Source organism: Bos indicus, chromosome 3 (assembly GCF_029378745.1).
Source record: "Bos indicus isolate NIAB-ARS_2022 breed Sahiwal x Tharparkar chromosome 3, NIAB-ARS_B.indTharparkar_mat_pri_1.0, whole genome shotgun sequence".
NCBI lineage: Eukaryota > Metazoa > Chordata > Mammalia > Artiodactyla > Bovidae > Bos > Bos indicus.
The window spans coordinates 104,063,648-104,084,574 of record NC_091762.1 but is presented as its reverse complement, the minus strand read 5'-3'; the positions used below and the strand labels follow the sequence as shown (position 1 = coordinate 104,084,574).

At 42.4% G+C, this 20,927-nt stretch overlaps 1 long non-coding RNA gene across 3 annotated transcripts in view; it reads right to left on the bottom strand.

Moving 5' to 3' along the window:
• The window catches only part of LOC109557103 (uncharacterized), a 47,571-nt gene that overhangs the window by 24,924 nt on the left and 1,720 nt on the right, over positions 1-20,927 (bottom strand). For 2 of the 3 annotated variants that reach the window (XR_011565927.1, XR_011565926.1), the window contains exon 3: positions 16,518-16,588. This is a non-coding gene — a long non-coding RNA (uncharacterized lncRNA). Of the gene's footprint in view, positions 1-3,904; positions 5,976-16,517; positions 16,589-20,927 lie in introns of those variants that run through there. The other variant, XR_002180481.2, reaches the window with a different exon arrangement.

The window sequence follows — 20,927 nt, the reverse complement described above, 5'->3', positions numbered from 1 at the left end:
CGTAGTCAATAAAGCAGAAATAGATATTTTTCTGGAACTCTCTTGCTTTTTCCATGATTCAGCAGATGTTGGCAATTTGATCTCTGGCTCCTCTGCCTTTTCTAAAACGAGCTTGAACATCTGGAATTTTACGGTTCACGTATTGCTGAAGCCTGGCTTGGAGAATTTTGAGCATTACTTTACTAGTATGTGAGATGAGTGCAATTGTGGGGTAGTTTGAGCAGGGCCTAGATCTGATAGATAGAGTGCCTGATGAACTACGGAATGAGGTTCGTGACATTTTACAGGAGACAGGGATCAAGACCATTCCCATAGAAAAGAAATGCAAAAAAGCAAAATGGCTATCTGTGGAGGCCTTACAAATAGCAGTGAAAAGAAAAGAAGCGAAAAGCAAAGGAGAAAAGGAAAGATATAAACATCTGAATGCAGAGTTCCAAAGAATAGCAAGAAGAGATAAGAAAGCCTCCTTCAGCGATCAATGCAAAGAAATAGAGGAAAACAACAGAATGGGAAAGACTAGGGATCTCTTCAAGAAAATCAGAGATACCAAAGGAACATTTCATGCAAAGATGAGCTCGATAAAGGACAGAAATTGTATGGACCTAACAGAAGCAGAAGATATTAAGAAGAGATGGCAAGAATACACAGAAGAAGTGTACAAAAAAGATCTTCATGACACAGATAATCATGATGGTGTGATCACTGACCTAGAGCCAGATATCATGGAATGTGAAGTCAAGTGGGCCTTAGAAAGCATCACTACGAACAAAGCTAGTGGAGGTGATGGAATTCCAGTTGAGCTATTCCAAATCTTGAAAGATGATGCTGTGAAAGTGCTGCACTCAAGATGCCAGCAAATTTGGAAAACTCAGCAGTGGCCACAGGACTGGAAAAGGTCAGTTTTCATTCCAATCCCAAAGAAAGGCAATGCCAAAGAATGCTCAAACTACCGCACAATTGCACTCATCTCACACGCTAGTAAAGTAATGCTCAAAATTCTCCAAGCCAGCCTTCAGCAATATGTGAACCGTGAACTTCCTGATGTTCAAGCTGGTTTTAGAAAAGGCAGAGGAGCCAGAGATCAAATTGCCAACATCTGCTGAATCATGGAAAAAGCAAGAGAGTTCCAGAAAAACATCTATTTCTGCTTTATTGACTATGTCAAAGCCTTTGACTGCAAGGATCACAATGAACTGTGGAAAATTCTGAAAGAGATGGGAATATCAGAACACCTGACCTGCCTCTTGAGAAATCTGTATGCAGGTCAGGAAGCAACAGTTAGAACTGGACATGGAACAACAGACTGGTTCCAAATAGGAAAAGGAGTACGTCAAGGCTGTATATTGTCACCCTGTTTATTTAACTTATATGCAGAGTACATCATGAGAAATGCTGGACTGGAAGAAACACAAGCTGGAATCAAGATTGCCCGGAGAAATATCAATAACCTCAGATATGCAGATGACACCACCCTTATGGCAGAAAGTGAAGAGGACCTAAAAAGCCTCTTGATAAAAGTGAAAGTGGAGAGTGGGAAAGTTGGCTTAAAGCTCAACAGTCAGAAAACGAAGATCATGGCATCCGGTCCCACCACTTCATGGGAAATAGATGTGGAAACAGTGGAAACAGTGTCAGACTTTATTTTTCTGGGCTCCAAAATCACTGCAGATGGTGACTGCAGCCATGAAATTAAAAGATGCTTACTCCTTGGAAGGAAAGTTATGACCAACCTAGATAGCATATTCAAAAGCAGAGACATTACTTTGCCAACAAAGTTCCGGCTAGTCAAAGCTATGGTTTTTCCTGTGGTCACATATGGATGTGAGAGTTGGACTGTGAAGAAGGCTGAGCACCCAAGAATTGATGCTTTTGAAGTGTGGTGTTGGACAAGACTCTTGAGAGTCCCTTGGACTGCAAGGAGATCCAACCAATCCATTCTGAAGGAAATCAGCCCTGGGATTTCTTTGGAAGGGCTGATGCTAAAGCTGAAACTCCAGTACTTTGGCCACCTCATGCGAAGAGTTGACTCATTGGAGAAGACTCTGATGCTGGGAGGGATTGAGGGCAGGAGGAGAAGGGGGCGACAGAGGATGAGATGGCTGGATGGCATCACTGACTCGATGGACGTGAGTCTGAGTGAACTCCAGGAGTTGGTGATGGATAGGGAGGCCTGGCGTGCTGCGATTCATGGGGTCACAAAGAGTTGGACACGACAGAGCGACTGATCTGATCTGATCTTGGGCATTCATTGGCATTGCCTTTCTTAGGGATGGGAATGAAAACTGACCTTTTCCAGACCTGTGGCCACTGCTGAGTTTTCCAAATTTGCTGACATATTGAGTGCAGCACTTTCACAGCGTCATCTTTCAGGATTTGAAATAGTTCAACTGGAATTCCATCACCTCCACTAGTTTTGTTCATAGTGATGCTTTCTAAGGCCCACTTGACTTCACATTCCATGATATCTGGCTCTAGGTCAGTGATCACACCATCATGATTATCTGGGTCATGAAGATCTTTTTTGTACAGTTCTTCTGTGTATTCTTGCCACCTCTTCTTAATATCTTCTGCTTCTGTTAGGTCCATACCAATTCTGTCCTTTATTGAGCCCATCTTTGCATGAAATATTCCCTTGTTATTTCTAATTTTCTTGAAGAGATCTCTAGTCTTTCCCATTCTGTTATTTTCCTCTATTTCTTTGCATTGATCACCGAGGAAGGCTTTCTTTTCTCTCCTTGCTATTCTTTGGAACTCTGCATTCAGATGCTTATATCTTTCCTTTTCTCCTTTGCTTTTCACTTCTCTTCTTTTCACAGCTATTTGTAAGGCCTCCCCAGACAGCCATTTTGCTTTTTTGCATTTCTTTTCCATGGGGATGGTCTTGATCCCTGTCTCCTGTACAATGTCACGAACCTCCATCCATAGTAGTTCATGAGGCACTCTGTCTATCAGATCTAGTCCCTTAAATCTATTTCTCACTTCCACTGTATAATTATAAGGGATTCGATTTAGGTCTGGTGGTTTTCCCTACTTTCTTCAATTTCAGTCTGAATTGGCAATAAGGAGTTCATGATCTGAGCCACAGTCAGCTCCCGGTCTTGTTTTTGCTGACTGTATAGAGCTTCTCCACCTTTGGCTGCAAAGAATATAATCAATCTGATTTTGGTGTGGCCATCTGGTGATGTTCATGTGTAGAGTCTTCTCTTGTGTTGTTGGAAGAGGGTGTTTGCTATGACCAGTGCGTTCTCTTGGCAAAACTCTATCAGCCTTTGCCCTGCTTCTCTCTGTACTCCAAGGCCAAATGTGCCTGTTACTCCAGGTGTTTCTTGACTTCCTACTTTTGCATTCCAGTCCCCTATAATGAAAAGGACATCTTTTTTGGGTGTTGGTTCTAAAAGGTCTTGTATGTCTTCATAGAACAGTTCAACTTCAGCTTTTTCAGCGTTACCAGTTGGGGCATAGGCTTGGATTACCATGATATTGAATGGTTTGCCTTGGAAATGAACAGAGATCTTTGTGTTGTTTTTGAGATTGCATCCAAGTATTACATTTTGGACTCTTTTGTTGACCATGATGGCTACTCCATTTCTTCTAAGGGGTGCCTGCTCACAGTAGTAGATATAATGGTCATCTGAGTTAAATTCAGCCATTCCAGGCCATTTTAGTTCACTGATTCCTAGGATGTCGACGCTCACTCTTGCCATCTCCTGTTTGACCACTTCCAATTTGCCTTGATTCATGGGCCTGACATTCCAGGTTCCTATGCAATATTGCTCTTTACAGCATCGGACCTTGCTTCTATCACCAGTCACATCCACAACTGGGTATTGTTTTTGCTTTGGCTCCATCCCTTCATTCTTTCTGGAGTTATTTTTCCACTCATCTCCAGTAGCACATTGGGCACTTACCGACCTGGGGAGTTCCTCTTTCAGTATCCTATCATTTTGCCTTTTCATACTGTTCATGGGGTTCTCAAGGCAAGAATACTGAAGTGGTTTGCCATTCCCTTCTCCAGTGGACTACTTCTGTCAGTTCTAAAGATTATTATTTAGGAACTTGCTATGTTTCCACCTATGTCAATCCTGCCATTTGGCATCAGAGCCCACTTACTCTTGCCCACTCCAGAATATTGCTCAAGCAGTTTTCCCCATCTTGCATCATTATTTCCTGCTGTGTACTTTATTATTATAATTGGCAGAGAAATAGGCTGTTCTTTTCCCCATTAAAACATTCTCTTGATTTGAAAGCTATCATAAAGATGTTATTGTTTAGTCACTAAGTTGTGTCTAACTCTTGTGATCCCGTGGACTATAGCCCATCAGGCTCCTCTGTCCATGGGATTTCCCAGGCAAGAATACCGGAACAGGTTGCCATTTCCTTCTCCAGGGGATCTTCCCTACCCAGGGATCAAACCTCCTGCATTGGTATAGGTTACCACTGGGACACCAGGGAAGCCATCATAAAGATATTAATTCTTTCCAAATTGATTTAATGGTTCAACATAATTCTAATAACAGTATTCACTCTTTAAAAAAGAAGTTATTTAATTTAAATAATAGGTTATATAATTTTAAATCCTTCATTTACACTAAAGGCTAGTGAGGTTTAAGTGACCTTCCTAACGTGACATTGCTGGCTAGCTGGCAGTGTGAGACAGGACATGAATCAGGTCTCCTCATTCAGTGTTTTTTCCCTACTTCCTATGCTGCTTCCTCCATACTCCAGCTGATATCTGCTGTGTGCATTCACTTCCACTGAACATGACCAACTTATTTGATGCTGTCAAATAAAAACCATTCCTAGGAACCTGTAGCTGGCTTCAGGATAAAAAAAAAAAAAAAAAAAATCTGAAGCCTTCAGCAAGACATGACAAGATAAATACCAAACACTGATAATATGTTGTCAGCTTTCCAGGCAAGAAGAGACACTATTAATTTTTCCAAGAAATGAGTCACCTAACTTTGGTTTTTACCAAGAATTTAGCTCAGTAGGTACAGGACTGACTCTCAGTCAGCAGATCAGTTTGAAAGTCAATTATGCATAGTTGTTTCATTTCTATTCCTGAAATTATCTTTTATTTCCTTTCATCCCAGCAGTAAGAACTAAGTTCCAGTGGTTAGGACCATCTACTTCACAGTTCTTACTGTCTCTACATTGTGTGTTAGTCTCTCAGTCGTGTCTGATTCTTTGCAACCCCGTGGACTGGAGCCCCCAGGCTCCTCTGTCCATGGAATTCTACAGGCAAGAATACTGGAGTGGGTAGCCATCTCTACATTAGGTCCTTCTAATCTTCTTTGCTATAGTCAGGAACTCCTCAGCATACATCCCTTCTACACCCCCTCTTACCCTTGGCCTCTCCTTGGCTAGAACCCCCATCTAGTTTTACTGATGGTAACACAGAAGGAGAATAAAAAAAGTCTCTGGGTGGTGGATTAGAACCACCCTTACTTCTTAAGCTTCATGTTCTTCTGCAGAAAAACAGGGTCATAGGGCAGCAATATGAGAGACACAGGTTGAGAAATGTGCACACGTGTTTGACCACCTTTGATCTCACTGAGTCAGCAGTCCAGAGGACACAGCACGTGGCACCAGCAGCCACATTCTTGTCCACTGCTACTGAAGGGAGTGCCCCCTGGGGTGGAACTGTGATTTGGATGTGGCTAGAGGAGAGTGACATGACTGAGCGACTTCCCTTTCACTTTTCACTTTTCACTTTAATGCATTGGAGAAGGAAATGGCAACCCACTCCAGTGTTCTTGCCTGGAGAATCCCAGGGATGGGGGAGCCTGGTGGGCTTGCATCTATGGGGTCGCACAGAGTCGGACATGACTGAAGCGACTTAGCAGCAGCAGCAGCAGCAGAAGAGAGTAAGAGGATGCCTCTTCCAGTTTCCGACTGCACTCTCCATTGTGCAAGTGGAGAAGACTTCCAGGGAAAGAACTCAAACCAGATCCACATTTCACGTGCAGGTATGTCTGAGGAAAACAGGCAGGAGGAGAAGCTGACAGAAACCAATTTCAGGCAGGACTCCAGATTCCTAGGAGAGCAATCATCACAAAGGAACAGCGCGGTGTGCCCAGCTACAAGCGCACCAGGGCTGGATGGCTGGTCAGCATGGTCGTTCTAGAACCAACATAACATTTATTACCCAAACTTATCTCAACCAGCTATTGCCCACTGGTATCTTGCATAAGTTCTGGGGAGGAGGGTGAGGGGTACACTTAGGCTGCAGGTAAAACTGAAAGACCTGCCTTTGAGAGCTATTCCCATCCAAGTGTGTGATTAAGTGTGAACATGGGTTGCCTGGGCATGGTAGTGGTTAGTGTCTAAGATGATTCTTAGTTTTTCTTAGTTTTTCTTTTCTATCTTGATGAAAAATTTGCCAAAGTCATAAAACAGAGAACCCAACAAGCCTTACAATTTACATAGCTAATTTCTGTATGCTTTTGATAACACTGCCACATTCGTGACCGTTTTTCACTATTTTTTGCCCTGGCATATTGGGAGGGCACATGAGGACTTTACAGTGAGACGGTGCGGTGGGGAGCCTGTGGTCCTTGCTGTTCTCCCAACATTGTGCTTGTGGTTGGCATCTCTCTGATGCAATGGCAAACAGAGGAGAGGGAGCTGTTTGTCTCCTTTTCAAAGAAAAAGGCAAGAGCTGAACTACTGCAAGCCCTTAGCGAACCTTCATCTGAATTAGAAAAAACCGTCTGGGGGGAGTTACAGTTCTAGGGAGCATAGATTGGTGCCCTTGCACAAGCAGAAAAAGTGCTTCATTCTCCTGGAACACACATGTGGGAAGGTGTATAATTTGAGCTTAGTGAACTGCATTTCACACTAGATTTTAGTCCCCGTGTGTGCCCTTGTGCACCGAACAACCTGAACAACTGTGCATAATTGTACAGCTGTGTGTATTGGTTCCTGTTAGAGCATCTGAGAAGCTCATACTGAGAGGAGACCTGCAAAAAAAACGCAGCATGAGCATCGGCCTGAGCGGCAGAGTGGTCAACAGTGGTCCAGCGAAGTGGTATCAGTGTTAAGGGAACCGCTGGAGCAAAGATCCACACAGAAAGTAAGCAGTGGTCAGTGTGGAACGGTAAGGATACAAACAGCAATAGTATGAAGCCTGGGTTGTTTGGTGGGAACACTTAAGATATTTACTGGGAACTCTCAGGCATTACACACAAGAATGTGGTGATTATGTCTTATATTGTTTGCCCAAACCTACACAAACTGTGTGAGTCTGGTGAAGCTCATAATCATACCATCTGACTTTACAGTCATGGTGCCAAGCCGACCAAGATACCACGGAGCCTTGGCCAGAATAAGGGGTAAGTTGATCAAATTTCTCTGGGGGAGTCTTTTCATTTGAGGCAGAAAAAAAAGGGCATCTGGTCTTCCAGATAAAGCACACTGAGAAGACTGTGAAGAGATCTAACTTCCTTGCCATGTGGAAGAAGTTATATCCTTGGACGAGAGTGGGATCAACACACAGTAAGAAGAATGAGAGCGAAAGTTAGAGTGAGAGAGAATGAGAGTGAGCCAGAGAGAGAGAGAGAATGGAAGGGAGAGGGGTTGAGAGGTGAGAAAGACCAATTTGGAAAATATATTTTCGTCCCTAGATGTAGCTGTGACTGAAGTCTACTCCTACACTTCCAAGGACTGAAAGCCAGTATATTTCCTTTTCACTTACACTAGTTTAAACTGCATTTCTGACATTCTAAATGAACGACTTCTAACTAATATAGGCAGGGAGACTTGGAAGGGCTATGAGCCTTGAGTTATGCAACTTGAGCTATGCAACTACCTCTAATTCAAGAGACATTTTGAGCCTGGGAATCTCCAATGCATTACAAATTGCCAATACATCTTCATCTCATCAAGAACACTAGAGAGGGTGTGGTCAGGATGGCAGAGTAGGATGACCCTGAGCTCATCTCCTCCCATGGGCACACCAAAATTGCAACAACCCACAGAACAACTATTGAGGAGAATGACCTAAAGACAAGCAGAAAAGATTTCCCACAACTAAAGCTATAAAGAAGGAACCACAATGAGACAAGTAGGAGGGATGGAGGTACAGTGGAGTCCAGACTCAGAGAGGTGAACCACAAAGGGGAGGATAATCACAATTGCAGAGATTCTTTCCAAGGAGCAAGGGAAGCAAGCCCCACACCAGGTTCTCTAGATCTGGGGTCCTACACTGGGGTGATGAGCCCCGAGAATGTCTGGCTTTAAAGGGGGCTTGAATATGGGAGAGTCAGAGGGTTGTGGGAAATACAGGTTCCACTCTTAAAGGGCTCCCACAAAATCTGATGCTCTGAGATTTAGTATAGAGGCACCAATTTGAAAGAAGCCTGAGTGAGACCAAATTGCTGATCTTGGAGAGCCTCCAGGAGAAGCAGGAAGCAACTGACTTTCCCTAGGACAGAAATGTTGGTGGTAGCCATTTTGGGGAGCTCATCCTACCATTAAGATACTGGTATTGGCAAGCATAATTTTGGAGTCCTCTCTCTCCCCTATTAGCACTTTTCTACCAGTCAGTTGGCATCAGTCCTGGGGCCCTTTGGGCTACACAACCAGATGCCCCAGGACCCAGCCCTGCCTACCAATGGGCTGGAAGCCTCTGCATGAAGCAGGACCAATATGCCCAATATAGCACTTACCAATATGCCCACAGTAGTTGACCCTTTTAGGGCTTCTCAGGTGGCACTAATGGTAATCCACCTGATAATGCAGGAGACGCAAAGACATGCAGGTTCAACTCCTGGGTCAGGAAGACACCCTGGAGAAGGAAATGGCAACCCACTCCAGTATTCATGCCTGGAGAATTCCATGGACAGAGGAGCCTGGGGGGCTACAGTCTATGGGGCTGTAGAAAGTTGGACACAACTGAGTGACTAAATACATACACACACACACAGTTGACCCTTTAACAAAGCCCACAGAGAGGGCACCCCTAGAGCATGGTGACCAGAGGGGCAGTGCAGCAAAGGATGTCTCCTACAAAAGGTCACTTCAAGATTGGAAAAGAAAGCCAACCTACCTAATACGTAGACATAAAAACAGAGAATTAGGCAAAATGAGGTGACAAAGACTATATTCCAAGTGAAAGAATAAGATAAAATCCCAGAAGAACTAAATGAAGTGGAGACAAGCAATCCACCCAATAAAAGTTCAAGGTGATGATCATAAACATGCTCAATGAACTTGGGAGAAGAATGGATGAACACGGTGGAAAGGTTAACAAAGAGTTAATAAAATACAAAGAACCAAACAGACACAAAGAATACATAACTCAAATAAAAAATACACTAGGAGGAAACAACAGTAGATGAGATAATACAGAGGACTGGATCAAGAGTAAAAAGAAGACAGAGTAATGGAAATCACCCAAGCTGAACAGAAAAAACAAACAAACAGAATTTTAAAAAGAACGGTTTAAGAAATTTCTGAGAAAACATCAAGTATACATGCTAACATTCACATTATAGGGGTCCCAGAAGGAGAAGAGAGAGAGAAAGGGACAGAGAACTTATTTGAAAAGATAATAGCTGAGAACTTCCAACCTGAGAAAGGAAGCAGATATTGAGGTCCAGAATCAAAGAGAGTCCTAAGTAAGAAGAATCCAGAGATCCACACCAAAACATCATGTAATTAACATGGCAAAAATAAAGATAAAGAGAGAATGTTAAAAAGCAGCAAGGGAAAAGCAACTAGCTACATACAAAGGAATTCCCATAAGACTACCTGATGCTTTTCAGCAGAAACTTTGTAGGTAAGTAGGGAGTGGCACATTATACTCAAAGAGATGAAAGGGGAAACATACAACCAGAAATACTCTACCTAACAAGGCTATCATTCAGATTTGAAAGTGAGATAAAGAGTTTTACAGACAAGCAAAAGTTATAAGAGTTCCACATCGCTAAACTGGTTTTACAAGAAGTGTTAAAGGGACTTCTCTAAGTGCAAATGAGAAAACTAAAAACTAGAAATGTGAAAATTACAAAAGGAAAAAATCTCATTGATAAAGGCAAATATACAGTAAAGGCAGTACATTAACCAATTATAGAGCTAGTCAGAAGAGTAAGACAAAAGTAGTAAAATCATGTATAACCACAATAAGTAGTTCAGGAATATACAATCAAAAGATGTAAAATATGCAGTAAAAATATTATATGTGGGGCCAGGGGTAAAAATGCAGGGCTGTTAGAATGCATTCGAATTTAAGAGATTATCAACATAAAATAATCACATATATATATAGGTTGTTATATACCACATGCATGCATGCATGTTAAGTTGCTTCAGTCGGGTCTGACTGTGTGACCATATTGACTGTAGCCCACCAGGCACCTCCAGGCAAGAATACTGGAGTGAATTACCATGCCCTCCTCCATGGGATTTTCCAGGCAAGAATACTAGAGTGGATTACCATGCCCTCTTTCAGGGGGATCTTCCCAACCCAGAGACTGAAACTGTGTGTCTTACATCTCCTATACTGGCAGGCAGGTTCTTTACCACAAGTACGACCTGGGAAGCATGGTAACCACAAATCAAAAATCTATGAGAGATACACATAAAAAAGGAGAAAGAAATCCAAACATAGCACTGAAGACCACAGTCATCATATTAAATGGGAAGAGTGTAAAACAAGAAGATAGGAACAAAAAAGAACTAGAAAAACAGAAAACAGTTAACAAAATGACAATAAGGACACCAACAGTCAGTTCAGTCGCTCAGTCATGTCTGACTCTTTGCAACCCCATGAATCACAGCACTCCAGTCCTCCCTGTCCATTACCAACTCCCAGAGTCCACCCAAACCCACGTCCATTGAGTCAGTGATGTCATCCAACCATCTTATCCTCTGTCGTCCCATTCTCCTCCTGCCCTCAATCTTTCCCAGCAACAGGGTCTTTTCAAATGAGTCAGTTCTTCGCGTCAGGTGGCCCAAGTATTGGAGTTTCAGCTTCAGCATCAGTCCTTCCAATGAACACCCAGGACTGACCTCCTTCAGAATGGACTGGTTGGATCTCCTTGCAGTCCAAGGGACTCTCAAGAGTCTTCTCCAACACCACACTTCAAAAGCATCAATTCTTTGGCGCTCAGCCTTCTTCATAGTCCAACTCTCCCATCCATACATGACCACTGGAAAAACCATAGCCTTGCCATAGCCTTTGTTGACAAAATAATGTCTCTGTTTTTTAGTATGCTGTCTAGGTTGGTCATAACTTTCCTTCCAAGGAGTAAGCGTCTTTTAATTTCATGGCTGCAGTCACCATCTGCAGTGATTTTAGAGCCCAGAAAAATAAAGTCTGACACTGTTTCCCCATCTATTTGCCATGAAGTGATGGGACTGGATGCCATGATCTTCGTTTTCTAAATGTTGAGCTTTAAGCCATCTTTTTCACTCTCCTCTTTCACTTTCATCAAGAGGCTCTTTAGTTCTTCTTCACTTTCTGCCATGAGGGTGGTACCATCTGCATATCTGAGGTAATTGATATTTCTCCCGGCAGTCTTGATTCCAACTTGTGCTTCTTCCAGCCCAGCATTTCTCATGATGTACTCTGTATATAAGTTAAATAAGCAGGGTGACAATATAGAGCCTTGACGTACTCTTTTTCCTATTTGGAACCAGTCTGTTGTTCCATGTCCAGTTCTAACTATTCCTTCCTGACCTGCATATAGGTTTCTCAAGAAGCAGGTCAGGTGGTCTGGGATTCCTATCTCTTTCAGAATTTTCCACAGTTTATTGTGATCCACACAGTCAAAGGCTTTGGGATAGTCAATAAAGCAGAAATAGATGTTTTTCTGGAACTCTCTTGCTTTTTCCATGATCCAGTTGATATTGGCAATTTGATCTCTGGTTCCTCTGCCTTTTCTAAAACCAGCTTGAACATCAGGAAGTTCACAATTCATGTATTGCTGAAGGCTGGCTTGGAGAATTTTGAGCATTACTTTACTAGCGTGTGAGATGAGTGCAATTGTGCGGTAGTTTGAGCATTCTTTGGCATTGCCTTTCTTTGGGATTGGAATGAAAACTGACCTTTTCCAGTCCTGTGGCCACTGCTGAGTTTCCCAAATTTGCTGACATATTGAGCGCAGCACGTTCACAGCATCATCTTTCAGGATTTGAAATAGCTCAACTGGAATTTCATCACCTCCACCAGCTTTGTTCGTAGTGATGCTTCCTAAGGTCCACTTGACTTTACATTCAAGATTGGAATGATAGCCAGGATGTCTGGCTCAGGGTGAGTGTGAGTGATCACACCATCATGATTATCTGGGTCGTGAAGATCTTTTTTGTACAGTTCTGTGTATACTTGCCACCTCTTCTTAATATCTTCTGCTTCTGTTGGGTCCATACCATTTCTGACCTTTATTGAGCCCATCTTTGCGTGAAATGTTCCCTTGGTATTTCTAATTTCCTCGAAGAGATCGCTAGTCTTTCTATTGTTTTCCTCTATTTCTTTGCATTGATCGCTGAGGAAGGCTTTCTTATCTCTCATTGCTATTTTTTGGAACTCTGCATTCAAATGGGTATATCTTCCTTTTTCTCCTTTGCTTTTCGCTTCTCTTCATTTCACAGCCATTTGTAAGGCCTCCTCAGACAGCCATTTTGCTTTTTTGCATTTCTTTTTCTTGGGGATCGTCTTGATTCCTGTCTCCTGTACAATGTCATGAACCTCCTCCGTCCATAGTTCATCAGGCACTCTGTCCATCAGATCTAGTCCCTTAAATCTATTTCTCACTTCCACTGTATAGTCATAAGGGATTTGATTTAGGTCATACCTGAATGGTCTAGTGGTTTTCCCCACTTTCTTCAATTTAAGTCTGAATTTGGCAATAAGGAGTCCATCAGTAATTATATTTAAATGGACTAAATGCTCCAATCAAAAGACACAGAGTGGCTGAATGGATAAAAACAAGACCCACGTATATGCCGCCTACAAGAGACTCACTTCAGATCTCAAGACATACAAAGACTGAAAAGTGAGAGAATGGAAAATATATTCCATGAAATTGGAAAGAAAAAGGAATCTGGGGTACCGATACTGATATCAGATAAAACAGACTTTAAAACAAAGACTAGAACAAGAGACAAAGAGGGACATTACATAATGGTAAAGCAATCAATCCAACAAGAATATATAACAACTGTAAACACACATTCACTCAACATAGGAATACCAAGATACATAGCAAATATTAACAAACATAAAGAAAAATGGACAGTAACATAATAAAACTAGGGGACTTTTAACAGCCACTTATATCAATGGACAGAAAAATCAATAAGGAAACATTGAACTTAAATGACACATTAGAACTGATAGACATTAAATATCTGCAGAAATTTCCATCCAAAAGCAACAGAATACACATTCTTTTCAAGTGCACAGAGAACATTTTCCAGGAAAGCTCATAAGCTGCCTCGCTGAACAATAACAAAATTACACCAAAAAAAAAAAGAGATTAATTCCTAAGATCTTTCTGGTAAAGCCTTTTGGAACATAAAGAACATTTACCAAATGAGTATCCCTCTCAATATATTGGTTTTGCATACTCAGATATTCATATTTTAAAGACACATATATTTAAAGATATACAAATAAATATCTTCAACTAAATTAAGTCTGTAAAGATTGCATTTTGTTTCAGTGATATGTCACAAAGCTGAGACTCTATTCCCATCTTGGACCAGTGAGCTTCAAACAGAAGGTATCAATGACACTTATTAATCCTAACATGGACAAATTTATTCATAGGTCAGGCATAATAAAGTCTTAGCAGGATGAACCAGTGATAAGGGGCAAATATCCAGAGCCCGGAGTAGAAGTGGGAGAAACTAACCTAGCCGTGGCTGTCATGGCCCTGGTTCTGTGTTACCATTCGGCCCCTAAGGAGTAACAAAACAGGTCTTCGGGCCTCCACGGGCAGGAATTCCCCAAATCTAGGAGGATCTGAATCTTAGACCAACAGGGGTTTCAGGCTAGTGCTTCCATTCAAATGGAAAAAATGCCCACTTACACAGCTTGGCCGTTATGTATGAAAGCTACAACTCAGTGGACATGCAAGGATCAGGCGAATGTGCAATTTATTTTACCTGGTGGGTAAAAGGAATTTAGCTCAATTAGGTGCTAAGGATCTAAATGAGACTGAGACATAGCATATTTGCTCTCAAGTTGCTTATGATCTAAATGGAGACAGAATCATAAAGAGGTGATTTTAAACTTGTGTAGATAGTGGGGGAATTTGACAGGAGAGGAGAGGAATGCATAGCTTGTTATGAGAACACAAAGGAGGTTCACTTACGCCAAACAAAGTAAGGTTTAGGAGGACTTCTTGGAAAAGATGCTGCTTGAGCTGGTTGTAGCAGGCAAAGAAAGATGAGCAAGATTTACCATGAAAAGCCATGTAGGTTAGACACATAAAACCATATTCAGGGCAGTTCAAGTAATTTGATATTATTACAGGAAAGCCAAAGGTCCAAAGGGTCACTTATGCCATGTTAAGAAGTTTATCTCATATAGGGATAGAGCGGTATGTTGGAAACTGACCATAATCCCCCACCTCCAGTTCTCCTCTTCCTTTTAGTAATAGACACCCAAGGCTTCCCCGGTGGTTCCGATGGTTAAGAATCTGCCTGCAATGCAGGAGATGCAGGTTCAACGCCCTGGAGAAAGGAATGGCTACCCACTCCAGTATTCTTGCCTGGAGAATTCCATTGACAGAGGAGCCTGACTGGCTACACAGTCCATGGGGTCGCAGAGTCAAACACGAACGAGGAACTAACACTTTCACTTTTGCACTTTCCCCTCCTCCTCCACTGAGTTTTAGATGAACACATATCTGTCCAATTAAGGATTATATTCCAGCCTCCCTTGCAGTGGGTGTCACCATGTGACCAAGTTCTTGGGATGTAAATGGAAGTTAGGAGTATATTGTTCATTTACAGCATTAAAAGGAAACTACTTGTATCCACTTTTTCTTTACCCTCACCTTCCAGAGGTCTGAAATACAGGTGCAGTTAATAAAGCCAGCCTCAAATATGCCAACAATGACCACCCCTCGAGCAGGGAGCACACTACGATGAAAGCAACCTGGGTCCCAGGTTGAGCAAGGAGAGAACAGCTACTTCTTCATCCTGGACATCACCTTACTGGCCTATTAAGTGAGAGAGAAATAAATTCCTTGTAGAGTCACTGTCTTTGGGGTCTTTGTTACAGCAGTATAGCCTGTATCCTAACATAAGAGGGAAGCAAATAGAGTGCTGAGGCTTCTAAAATAATTATTGACTTGTCAGAAATGGTGAAGGAGCTAGAAAAGGCTGAGACAACAAACATCTATCTTTAATGATTATAGCTGAGTGAGACTAGGGCTGGCCAAGAACAAGATAAGCAAATATGCAGCCCTCAAGAGAGATAGGGAAAGCCCCTTGAAAACTATTAACTTCTCCCTGATTCTGAGAACCCAGTTCATCCACAGCATGACAGCTGCTAGCAACCACCTGAATGTTTTCCTTGCACTCTGCCCTGCAAAGCTGTATCTATTCTCATCTTCAAAAGCTGATTAAAAAGAAAAAAAAAAGTTGATTCCAATAAGCTTCTAATGAAGACCTCATTGACTAACCCCACTTAGTCATTTTGTATTAACCATATTTGCAATGGGGAAAATTTATTTGTAACCCCCCTCTATTTCTTGAAGAAGATGGGTCTGCTAATTGAAAGGCCTCTTTTGCTAAACAAGTACCTTGTCAGAAGAGCAAGTCTGGAAGTAGAAGCTGAGATAAAATGCATTCCTCCCAATAATAAAAGGTTGAGGAATCTGCCTCGGGCTCTGGGAGGTTGGGGAGTAGGGTGGAAAAAGATCCCTAGTGGCAGAAGCAGAGAGTACTCTGGGAAAAAGAGGTATGTTGTAGGTAATTTTCAAGTGAATTGCTACAGTTTACATGGTGTACATCATGTGTCGCCTTCAGTAAATTCTGCCTTATTCCCTAAGACCCTGGTGGGAGAAGGAATAAGTGAGTGGGAGCTTGAATAGACGATGTGGGAAAAGCTGACATCTGGATTACTAGACCCAGAAAAGTGAGAGTCAGTGCCAGTGGTGAACAATTCTAGAATTTGAGACACTTTCCTTTAGTTATTAATTCAGTAATTTTGAAATTATGTATATTGGATTGTCATAATCTGAAAGTTACCATTCACCCAATAATTACTGAGAGCCCATGACTAGAATAAAATTAATCATATTTTATAATTATAATTAAATACATATTAACTCTAATTAATGTAAGCTAGCAGTTATTAATTGCTTATGAGGATTTGGAACTGGAGCACTTTCTTCTAGGTGAGCGTAGGGTGAATTTTAGGAAAGATCACACGGAAGAGTTGCATCTGAGCTGGGTCTTGAAGAGTAGAGAGGCATTGGTCATGCAAAGGCTTTGCAGAGGAATGGAATATCATGAACAATCTGACCAAAGCCATACATTTTTTCCCAGTAACTACTTACCAATGTCCACTCTATTCCAGGCACCATGCTAGGTCCCAGGGATAAGAAGATGAATTTGGTTTCATCGACTTCTGTTAACATGAAAGAAAGAAAGTCTTAGTCACTTAGTTGTGTCCGACTCTTTGCAACCCCACAGACTGTAGCCTGCCAGGCACCTCTATCCATGGAATTCTCCAGGTAAGAATACTGGAGTGGGTAGTCATTCCCTTCTCCAGGGGACCTTCCCAACCCAGGGATCGACCCAGGTCCCACAATGCAGGCAGATTCTTTACCGCCTGAGCCACCAGGGAAGCTACTGCCAATTTTCTATTCATTCTGTTACTGGTCTGCCACATCTATCAGGTCTTCTTGGACACATATTTTTTGTGACCAGTTTTTTCTCTCTTGAACCTATCAGTGTGTGATGCTTCTTTTGCCCTTTCAATGTCCTACTTTCCATTAATCTTTTTAACCTGCTATTGACGATCATTTCTCTAATTTATTGAGGTCAATTAAATCTTCTAACTTGGCATATCAATCTGTTTGGGGTCACATGTAAAATTTATGAAGACTTTCACTTTCTTTCAACTGGGCAGACCCACATTTCAGTATCCTTTTGTGCCAGTATATAGTAAAGGTTGGAAGTAAGACAGGAAATAGGGCTCCAGAGTCCCAGGTCACAAAAACCTAGAACATCTGTAACTGACCACAATTTTGTCAACTGAAATTGCAGTGATGTCTCTTACACGACAGTTGTAACTTCATCAACATAAACTTGAGTTCCTACCACATGTGGAAACATGATGCTCAATGCATTGACCTTTGTTCCTGAGAGGCTTACAGTCCAGATGAGGAGGCAAATAGACAATGAATACTCATTTGTTTACCCCTCTTCCTAATGGTTCAGAGAAAACAGAAGTGAGAATGTGAGAACAAGAAGAAATTCCCTTTTCCTCTGCCCTCCCCTGTGACTAGCTACCTACAGAAGGAAGAAGTTATTAACCTGATTGGTCAGAGCCCAGGACACTAACGAGTCCACATTTCACCAGAGGTTGGGGTCACTTTATTTTGAGGGGTCACATGGTCAGGAGTGCTGCTCTTGCTCCAAGTAGGACCGGTCCACTTTCTACTTGATGCACACCTGGATGAGTAAAGCCGGTCTGCTAGCATACCTGGTCGTCGTCTCCTCTCTTTCTGCAGGAATGCTTACACATGACAGTCCCCAAATCTAGAGGGTGGGGGTGGAGCAGGGAATTACGAAGCTTCACTTCAGCCTTAAACCTAAGCCATGTGATTCAGTCTTTTGGCAGAGTTCTTCTCTGGAGGTTATTGGGTGTTAGCTCAACTATGAATAAAATGATCCTTTGGTTCCTATTTCAATTTCTTTCTTCTGTAGAGTTCCCTTGGGAACTCTAAAGAGAAGAGGGATGATCAGCGGAGTAGGATTTGGCTATTTCTCATCCTTGAGTGTGGCAGTCCACATTGTTGGTCACAGTTTTGTTTCTTTTTTACAAATTTTTGCTGCTCTTTCCAGGAAAGAATCATACTTCCCTAACCTTAGACTGAGCTCTAACATATAGAAGTGCCAGGCAGAAGTATCAAGAATCAGCACGTGATTCACTATCGTCATTTTCCTCTTTCCATGAGACCAACATTGTTCCAGATAAAGTTTACTCTAGGGCTTCCCTGGTGGTTGAGTAGTAAAGAGTCTGCCTGCCAATGCAGAAGGCTTGGGTTTGATCCCTGATCCAGGAAGATCCCTCATGCAGTGGAGCAACTAAGACCATGTGCTACAGCTATTGAGCCTGGGAACCGCGACAACTGAGCCCATGTGTTGCAACCACTGAAGACCATGTGCTGTCTAGCCTGTGCTCTGCAACAAATGAAGCCAGCGCAATAGTCCATGCACCACAACTGGAGAGCAGCCTGCACTCTCAGCAACTAGAGAAAAGACCGCAGAGCAATGAAGATCCAGCGGAGCCAAAAAAACTGAATAAACAGATGCAATTATTTTTTTGAAAAGCTTACTCTATCAGTCTGAGTCCTGGCATGAAGACAACCTCAAATATGCCAAACTGATCTGTTATGGCCATGTTCAGTGTTTCCAGAAATAAAACTTCATTGTTGTAAGCCACTTTGGAGTCACTTGTTACCATAGCCTGACCTGGCTTTTCCTGATACGTTTTCCTTATTACCCATCTGTATCTAACACCACTGTTTGTCCTCCCAACATCTATTTTCCCTCCTCTAAGAGAACCCCAATTTTTGCCCAGGGATTCACCTAATTCTAAACGTGCTTGTTAAGGATGGTGGGATTTCAATTCTCAGCCACAGAGGGAAATCATGATTAAGTAACTCATGATGGCTTCTTACTCCCTGCTGGTGACTGGTTCAGATGTGGGAGAGTGTGAGAAGTCTGCTTGAAGTCTTCTGAGACAGGTTTTCCCTGCTAAATAAGACAAGAAACAGTCTCTCTACTTCCACTGGGTAGTATATGCACTCATGTGCCAGCTGGAATTACGGCAGCCATTTTGCAACGATGAGGGGCACTGGCCTTAGGTAGCCAGAGTGGAAAGACAGAAAGAATTTGAGTACCTAAGAAGGTCACTGAGCTGTTAAATGAACAAACCTTTGAGCTACCTACCTCTAGATCTTTTGTTACATGAGACAATACATCTTCCTTAGTATTTAAGACAGCTGAATCAGGAACGAAGGGGGAAAGAATGAGTTTAGCTCTAGGGACACGGAGGTGATGGCAGGACAGCATGTTCTTTTATGGTTGAAGCTCAGGAGATGTCAGGGTTAAAACTGAATTTGGGAGTCATCTATGAAGACATAGACTATAAAGAGAAATAAATAGACCCCACCAGGGCTTTGCTGGTGGCTCAGAGGGTAAAGCATCTGCCTGCAATGTTGGGAGACCTGGGTTTGAGTCCTGGGTCAGGCAGATCCCCTGGAGAAAGAAATGGCAACCCAGTCCAGTACCCTTGCCTGGAAAATCCCATGGGCAGAGAAGCCTGGTAGGCTACAGTCCATGGGGTCGCAAAGAGTCAGACACGATTGAGCAACTTCACTTTCTTTCTTTCTTTTCTTATGAAGAAATACTGTCTGTGTGCTCAGTTGCTCAATCATGTCAGACTCTTTGTGGCCCCATGGACTGTAGACCACCAGCGTACTCTGTCCATGGAATTTTCTAGGCAAGAATACTGGAACGGGTTGCCATTTCCTATTCCAGAGGATCATCCCGACCCAGAGATTGAACTCGAATCTCTTGCATCTCCTACATTGGCAGGCGGATTTTTTTTTTTTTTTAACTACTGCACCACCTGGGAACATAAGCTTAGCTATCTCCTAACTGGATATGTCACTATCAAGGGCCTCACTTATCATCCATCCTAGAAAAGAGAGATCACAGTGGTGGTAGCAACCTTCTAGGGAGGGTGAGCAAAGACAGTGAAGAAGTGATGACAACATCTGGATCCCCAGATCATGTTCTCCTCAAACCTGGGTTTTGGAGAAAATTGGAGATCTTAGTAGCCATTTGCATATGAATTAAACATTCTTGACTTATGAAGATGACTATGAAAATGGATTGTAAGCAATTCCTAAATTTACTGACTCATATACACATTATTGTTCCAGACAACTATGGTTCTGATTATCTTATAGCTGTCCTATGTAGGATACTGCAGAAGCCAAGTAGAAAGCATTCAATTCAGTTCAGTTGTTCAGTCGTGTCTGACTCTTTGCAACCCCATGAATTGCAGAAGGCCAGGCCTCCCTGTCCATCACCAACTCCCAGAGTTTACTCAAACTCATGTGCATCGAGTCGGTGATGCCATCCAGCCATCTCATCCTCTGTCGTCCCCTTCTCCTCCTGCCCCCAATCCCTCCCAGCATCAGAGTCTTTTCCAATGAGTCAACTCTTCCCATGAGGTGGCCAAAGTACTGGAGTTTCAGCTTTAGCATCATTCCTTCCAAAGAACACCCAGGGCTGATCTCCTTCAGAATGGACTGGTTGGATCTCCTCGCAGTCCATGGGACTCTCAAGAGTCTTCTCCAACACCACAGTTTAAAAGCATCAATTCTTTGGCGCTTCACAGTCCAATTCTCACATCCATACCTGACCACTGGAAAAACCATAGCCTTGACTAGGCAGAACTTTGTTGGCAAAGTAATGTCTCTGCTTTTGAATATGCTATCTAGGTTGGTCATAACTTTCCTTCCAAGGAGTAAGTGTCTTTTAATTTCATGGCTGCAATCACTATCTGCAGTGATTTTGGAGCCCAAAAAAATAAAGTCTGACACTGTTTCCACTGTTTCCCCATCTATTTCCCATGAAGTGATGGGACCAGATGCCATGATCTTCGTTTTCTGAATGTTGAACTTTAAGCCAACCTTTTCACTCTCCACTTTCACTTTCATCAAGAG